Source organism: Oncorhynchus gorbuscha, linkage group LG11 (genome assembly GCF_021184085.1).
Source record: "Oncorhynchus gorbuscha isolate QuinsamMale2020 ecotype Even-year linkage group LG11, OgorEven_v1.0, whole genome shotgun sequence".
Taxonomy (NCBI): Eukaryota; Metazoa; Chordata; class Actinopteri; order Salmoniformes; family Salmonidae; genus Oncorhynchus; species Oncorhynchus gorbuscha.
In genome coordinates, this window is record NC_060183.1 from 48,540,269 (window position 1) to 48,547,179 (window position 6,911).

General features: G+C 44.0%; 1 protein-coding gene across 3 annotated transcripts in view; it reads left to right on the forward strand.

The window, feature by feature from the left end:
* LOC124048823 (calcium-binding protein 1-like) overlaps nt 1-636 on the forward strand; it is a 22,138-nt gene extending 21,502 nt beyond the window's left edge. For all 3 annotated transcript variants that reach the window (XM_046369930.1, XM_046369931.1, XM_046369932.1), the window contains one exon: nt 1-636. This exon is cut by the window's left edge and continues 609 nt beyond it. The gene's annotated coding sequence lies outside the window, so the exon portion shown is untranslated.
* The last annotated feature ends 6,275 nt before the right edge of the window (nt 637-6,911 follow it).

A 6,911-nucleotide genomic window follows, 5' to 3' on the forward strand; every position in this document is an offset into this window, starting at 1 on the left:
CTCAATTCTCCCATATTGTACGATTCCATATGTCTTAAGCTACTGTAGAGTTAGTTTCAAACCCATGGCATACGCTAGCCAACTGTCTCTGTCTTGAAATACATCTCACGTATTAGCGCTGATGCACTTCTTCAGATTATCAAACACATATCGAGTTACATTATACAAGCTCTGAACACGGATGGGCAACTGTTTTGATAAAGGAAAGAGCATTTTGATGAAAACCGAAGACTGGGGAATTGGGTAGCAATCATAAATAAACTGTTTACGTCTGGCCAACCCAAGACCCAAAGATGTGCACGTTGTTTTGCATGAATACTGAGATTGCAAAGCTCCACTTTTGATTTACACTGTCACGCTGTCCCTCCGTACAAATCAACAATGTGCACCACAGACAAACATACACACTGTAATGTATTGTGGTGATCAACATAACACTGAAACCTGTGTCTCTCTATGTGTGTGAGATCGGTGTGTATCTCTGTACTGATGAGAGTGTGTTTGTGTTTGAGTGTGGAACTTGTGAGTTTTTGTGTGTCTCCATTATGCGTCTTATTTGTGACTTTGAATTTGTCTTGTGCGATTCTATGCATGCCAAATACTAAAACAATGTGTAGTTGAGAATAAACAGCTTTATTGCAATTATACACTTTGTGTGTGTGTGTGTGTGTGTGTGTGTGTGTGTGTGTGTGTGTGTGTGTGTGTGTGTGTGTGTGTGTGTGTGTGTGTGTGTGTGTGTGTGTGTGTGTGTGTGTGTGTGTGTGTGTGTGTGTGTGTGTGTGTGTGTGTGTGTGTGTGTGTGTGTGTGTGGTCGGTCCATCATTCACATGCCTTTTATGTTCATTCATTTATGTTCATTCATGTGTGGGCGGGGTTGTGCGTGCATGCGCGTGTGTGTGCGTGCGTGTGCATGCGTGCGACCTTGTCTATGGTAGTAGGTGCCAGGTGTTTGTGTCAAGAACCGCAACGCTGCTGGGTTTTTCACACGCAACAGTTTCTCGTGTGTATCATGTGTGTGTGTGTGTATCATGGTCCACCACCCAATGGACATCCAGCCAACTTAACAGAACTGTGGGAAGCATCGGAGTCAACATGGGCCAGCATCCCTGTGGAACGATTTCGACACCTTGTAGAATCAATGCCCTGACCAATTGAGGCTGTTCTGAGGGTGCAGCTCAAGGTGTTCTTATTGTTTTGTACACTCAGTGTACTTCCATTAGCCTACAGGTTGCAAAAACCTGTCAGATACAGAAATAATGTAATTGATTACAAAATATTTAGAGAACTGAAATAGCATATGCAAAGACCAAGTTTGCTTTACAAAAGGAGGGAGAGAGAGAGAGAGAGGAAGAGAGGGAGGAAGAAAGGAAGGGAAGAGATAGTGTACTAAGAGAGAGTAATAACAGAGAAAATGATAGAGAAAATGCAGGAGCGGTATCAGAGAAAAAAGACACTCACAGAAGGTTCCCTTTAAACACACATACCACAGATATGGTTAGGCCGACTCACAGTTCACGTTGATCTGCTGGCTCATCTATATCAGCTCTAGCTTAGGCATCACAGAAGGTTCCCTTTAAACACACATACCACAGATATGGTTAGGCCGACTCACAGTTCACGTTGATCTGCTGGCTCATCTATATCAGCTCTAGCTTAGGCATCACAGAAGGTTCCCTTTAAACACACATACCACAGATATGGTTAGGCCGACTCACAGTTCACGTTGATCTGCTGGCTCATCTATATCAGCTCTAGCTTAGGCATCACAGAAGGTTCCCTTTAAACACACATACCACAGATATGGTTAGGCCGACTCACAGTTCACGTTGATCTGCTGGCTCATCTATATCAGCTCTAGCTTAGGCATCACAGAAGGTTCCCTTTAAACACACATACCACAGATATGGTTAGGCCGACTCACAGTTCACGTTGATCTGCTGGCTCATCTATATCAGCTCTAGCTTAGGCATCACAGAAGGTTCCCTTTAAACACACATACCACAGATATGGTTAGGCCGACTCACAGTTCACGTTGATCTGCTGGCTCATCTATATCAGCTCTAGCTTAGGCATCACAGAAGGTTCCCTTTAAACACACATACCACAGATATGGTTAGGCCGACTCACAGTTCACGTTGATCTGCTGGCTCATCTATATCAGCTCTAGCTTAGGCATCACAGAAGGTTCCCTTTAAACACACATACCACAGATATGGTTAGGCCGACTCACAGTTCACGTTGATCTGCTGGCTCATCTATATCAGCTCTAGCTTAGGCATCACAGAAGGTTCCCTTTAAACACACATACCACAGATATGGTTAGGCCGACTCACAGTTCACGTTGATCTGCTGGCTCATCTATATCAGCTCTAGCTTAGGCATCACAGAAGGTTCCCTTTAAACACACATACCACAGATATGGTTAGGCCGACTCACAGTTCACGTTGATCTGCTGGCTCATCTATATCAGCTCTAGCTTAGGCATCACAGAAGGTTCCCTTTAAACACACATACCACAGATATGGTTAGGCCGACTCACAGTTCACGTTGATCTGCTGGCTCATCTATATCAGCTCTAGCTTAGGCATCACAGAAGGTTCCCTTTAAACACACATACCACAGATATGGTTAGGCCGACTCACAGTTCACGTTGATCTGCTGGCTCATCTATATCAGCTCTAGCTTAGGCATCACAGAAGGTTCCCTTTAAACACACATACCACAGATATGGTTAGGCCGACTCACAGTTCACGTTGATCTGCTGGCTCATCTATATCAGCTCTAGCTTAGGCATCACAGAAGGTTCCCTTTAAACACACATACCACAGATATGGTTAGGCCGACTCACAGTTCACGTTGATCTGCTGGCTCATCTATATCAGCTCTAGCTTAGGCATCACAGAAGGTTCCCTTTAAACACACATACCACAGATATGGTTAGGCCGACTCACAGTTCACGTTGATCTGCTGGCTCATCTATATCAGCTCTAGCTTAGGCATCACAGAAGGTTCCCTTTAAACACACATACCACAGATATGGTTAGGCCGACTCACAGTTCACGTTGATCTGCTGGCTCATCTATATCAGCTCTAGCTTAGGCATCACAGAAGGTTCCCTTTAAACACACATACCACAGATATGGTTAGGCCGACTCACAGTTCACGTTGATCTGCTGGCTCATCTATATCAGCTCTAGCTTAGGCATCACAGAAGGTTCCCTTTAAACACACATACCACAGATATGGTTAGGCCGACTCACAGTTCACGTTGATCTGCTGGCTCATCTATATCAGCTCTAGCTTAGGCATCACAGAAGGTTCCCTTTAAACACACATACCACAGATATGGTTAGGCCGACTCACAGTTCACGTTGATCTGCTGGCTCATCTATATCAGCTCTAGCTTAGGCATCACAGAAGGTTCCCTTTAAACACACATACCACAGATATGGTTAGGCCGACTCACAGTTCACGTTGATCTGCTGGCTCATCTATATCAGCTCTAGCTTAGGCATCACAGAAGGTTCCCTTTAAACACACATACCACAGATATGGTTAGGCCGACTCACAGTTCACGTTGATCTGCTGGCTCATCTATATCAGCTCTAGCTTAGGCATCACAGAAGGTTCCCTTTAAACACACATACCACAGATATGGTTAGGCCGACTCACAGTTCACGTTGATCTGCTGGCTCATCTATATCAGCTCTAGCTTAGGCATCACAGAAGGTTCCCTTTAAACACACATACCACAGATATGGTTAGGCCGACTCACAGTTCACGTTGATCTGCTGGCTCATCTATATCAGCTCTAGCTTAGGCATCACAGAAGGTTCCCTTTAAACACACATACCACAGATATGGTTAGGCCGACTCACAGTTCACGTTGATCTGCTGGCTCATCTATATCAGCTCTAGCTTAGGCATCACAGAAGGTTCCCTTTAAACACACATACCACAGATATGGTTAGGCCGACTCACAGTTCACGTTGATCTGCTGGCTCATCTATATCAGCTCTAGCTTAGGCATCACAGAAGGTTCCCTTTAAACACACATACCACAGATATGGTTAGGCCGACTCACAGTTCACGTTGATCTGCTGGCTCATCTATATCAGCTCTAGCTTAGGCATCACAGAAGGTTCCCTTTAAACACACATACCACAGATATGGTTAGGCCGACTCACAGTTCACGTTGATCTGCTGGCTCATCTATATCAGCAGCTCTAGCTTAGGCATCACAGAAGGTTCCCTTTAAACACACATACCACAGATATGGTTAGGCCGACTCACAGTTCACGTTGATCTGCTGGCTCATCTATATCAGCTCTAGCTTAGGCATCACAGAAGGTTCCCTTTAAACACACATACCACAGATATGGTTAGGCCGACTCACAGTTCACGTTGATCTGCTGGCTCATCTATATCAGCTCTAGCTTAGGCATCACAGAAGGTTCCCTTTAAACACACATACCACAGATATGGTTAGGCCGACTCACAGTTCACGTTGATCTGCTGGCTCATCTATATCAGCTCTAGCTTAGGCATCACAGAAGGTTCCCTTTAAACACACATACCACAGATATGGTTAGGCCGACTCACAGTTCACGTTGATCTGCTGGCTCATCTATATCAGCTCTAGCTTAGGCATCACAGAAGGTTCCCTTTAAACACACATACCACAGATATGGTTAGGCCGACTCACAGTTCACGTTGATCTGCTGGCTCATCTATATCAGCTCTAGCTTAGGCATCACAGAAGGTTCCCTTTAAACACACATACCACAGATATGGTTAGGCCGACTCACAGTTCACGTTGATCTGCTGGCTCATCTATATCAGCTCTAGCTTAGGCATCACAGAAGGTTCCCTTTAAACACACATACCACAGATATGGTTAGGCCGACTCACAGTTCACGTTGATCTGCTGGCTCATCTATATCAGCTCTAGCTTAGGCATCACAGAAGGTTCCCTTTAAACACACATACCACAGATATGGTTAGGCCGACTCACAGTTCACGTTGATCTGCTGGCTCATCTATATCAGCTCTAGCTTAGGCATCACAGAAGGTTCCCTTTAAACACACATACCACAGATATGGTTAGGCCGACTCACAGTTCACGTTGATCTGCTGGCTCATCTATATCAGCTCTAGCTTAGGCATCACAGAAGGTTCCCTTTAAACACACATACCACAGATATGGTTAGGCCGACTCACAGTTCACGTTGATCTGCTGGCTCATCTATATCAGCTCTAGCTTAGGCATCACAGAAGGTTCCCTTTAAACACACATACCACAGATATGGTTAGGCCGACTCACAGTTCACGTTGATCTGCTGGCTCATCTATATCAGCTCTAGCTTAGGCATCACAGAAGGTTCCCTTTAAACACACATACCACAGATATGGTTAGGCCGACTCACAGTTCACGTTGATCTGCTGGCTCATCTATATCAGCTCTAGCTTAGGCATCACAGAAGGTTCCCTTTAAACACACATACCACAGATATGGTTAGGCCGACTCACAGTTCACGTTGATCTGCTGGCTCATCTATATCAGCTCTAGCTTAGGCATCACAGAAGGTTCCCTTTAAACACACATACCACAGATATGGTTAGGCCGACTCACAGTTCACGTTGATCTGCTGGCTCATCTATATCAGCTCTAGCTTAGGCATCACAGAAGGTTCCCTTTAAACACACATACCACAGATATGGTTAGGCCGACTCACAGTTCACGTTGATCTGCTGGCTCATCTATATCAGCTCTAGCTTAGGCATCACAGAAGGTTCCCTTTAAACACACATACCACAGATATGGTTAGGCCGACTCACAGTTCACGTTGATCTGCTGGCTCATCTATATCAGCTCTAGCTTAGGCATCACAGAAGGTTCCCTTTAAACACACATACCACAGATATGGTTAGGCCGACTCACAGTTCACGTTGATCTGCTGGCTCATCTATATCAGCTCTAGCTTAGGCATCACAGAAGGTTGGTGGCACCTTAATTGGGGAGAACGGGCTTGTGATAATGACTGGAGCGGAATCAGTGGAATGGTATCAAATACATCAAACACATGGTTTCCATGGTTTCCTGGTGTTTGATGCCATTCCATTTGCTCCTTTCCGGCCACTATTATCAGCCGTTCTCCCCTCACCAGCCTCCTGTGCTAGGCATGTAGCCAATGGTTCTCATATAGTTAGTTGCCCAGGTCTTTTCAGCTGACGATGCCTCACGCAACTCTGAGAGAGAGTCACAGAATCAAAGTATAACCATAATCAAACACCTGTCGCGTACAAAAATAATAGAATTGATGACAAAATATTTAGAGAACTGAAACTGTTTACAGAAACAAACAATTAGCTTGAATTTGAACTGTTTTCTCAAACGGCTGGTAGAACATGTTTTGACATTGGGTTTAAAAGTAGATATAAAAGGGAAAAAACATCAGTAGAACTTGATTAGTCGACCCTCCCTGCCCTCCTGCATCAATAATTCCTATTCTTTTGGGTAGCGGCAGTTCGTAATTGTGGCACTCGCTCGAAAGACTGTAAGAAAACTCAAAATCAGGATAAAAGGCAAGAATTCAGTTGGTGGGGGATGTATATTGCACCAATCCTGTTAGTAGAGACCTTGAAGAGAAAGAATATGTAAATAAACAGTTAAAAATTTAAAAAGGTTTAAAAAAGTCTAGACTTTGGAAAAACTGTGCTCAACCAGGCATTTGATATGTAAGGTAGGCTACTATGGACTAAGAATGTGGTAAATAAATGTTTTATTAAAAATACTCATTTTGGTTAAACATTTTATTGAATTGTTGTCAACACACTATATTATGCAATATAAATTGGTTAAACTACATTCTCCTTGGTGTCAATTGATCAATATTTAGACTACAGATTGT